The following is a 1,316-nucleotide window of genomic DNA, read 5'->3' as shown; positions in this document are numbered from 1 at the left end:
ATAGATTCTCTTACCACTCTCTCATATATATATATATATACACATATAGATATATGAGAGAATGGTATGAGAACGCCTTTACGAAGCATGCAGCGCAACACGAGAGCAATTCAACATCGCAAGAAAAACGATCATTTTATCGTTACCATCATCACCAATTTGCTGACAATTGAACGGGCGTTCTCTTTTATCCCGTTAAGGGCAATAGTATGATGAGCAGGAACGGCGCCTTATCAACCGGATTGCCGTTACAGGTTGTAGAACGGTGATGCATGTAGATGTAATGTGCTGTATTGTATAAGGCAGACAATACGGAAACAACCAGTGTTGAAGGGAGGGCCTGAAAAAACAGCATGTGGACTAAAAGCAGTTTGCAATGGTATAGAATCCAGCTTCGTCTGTACAATTAAACGGCACATCGAAATGACACATAATGCTGAATAAATCGAATGACTACGTAAACGTCAACGTGATCTCGTTACAGCGAAACCAAAAAAAGCACATACCAGAAAATAAGTTTAGTCAGTCGACAACTCAATAGCAGGGTCAGGCTAATAAATCGAAAAGAAAAAGCGTCTTCGAAGACAGACGGAGAGAGCGAAAAATTACACGAAGGTAATGAACATGGATGGATGGGGGGCAGATATCGAAGGGCACACAGAGCTCGTTGTGTTTGAAAAGAACTATTATAACGCAATTTGTGCAGACGAATAATGATATTCCTTTATCGGATCTTGTGATTACTAACTATATAGGTGCTGTTCGAGGTATTAAACAGGTCGATTCACAGAACAATACGCAATAGCGAGTGCAAAGTAACGCTGCTGAGGTAGCAGCGTGTTATGATGGAGGAGAGCAAAACCGTGGCTATGATTTTTGCGGCAAGTAGTAAAGAAAAAGCCATCAATGAGGTCATATATAAAAAGGTTTTCATGGACGATCGACCTGAATCGAATTTCTCTGAACAGCATGATAAAGTCAAGAATAATCAATGATATCTGAATACAGTGCAACATATGAGCATGGAAAAGTCAACTATAGTAATTACTTCAGTCGATCTTTAGCTGAACATATCATTGTTCATGCCTATTGAAGGCAAATATTTGAATCCTCGTAAAAAAAACTTGCGCTCGAAAAACTCTAACGGGCGAATAGAAATTAGTTCAGTGTTACATCATAAAACGTATGCCTCGTAAAGTCATACGATGATAAATAAAGGATACTTCATCAAACATGTATGACTACGTATACGACCGAACGAAGCCATGTACATATAACCTGTACATATCAGGTATAAATATAAAACAAAAAGTACA

This window comes from Varroa destructor, unplaced genomic scaffold (genome assembly GCF_002443255.2).
Source record: "Varroa destructor unplaced genomic scaffold, Vdes_3.0 BEIS01000004.1, whole genome shotgun sequence".
NCBI classification, from domain to species: Eukaryota; Metazoa; Arthropoda; class Arachnida; order Mesostigmata; family Varroidae; genus Varroa; species Varroa destructor.
This window is presented reverse-complemented; position numbering follows the sequence as displayed.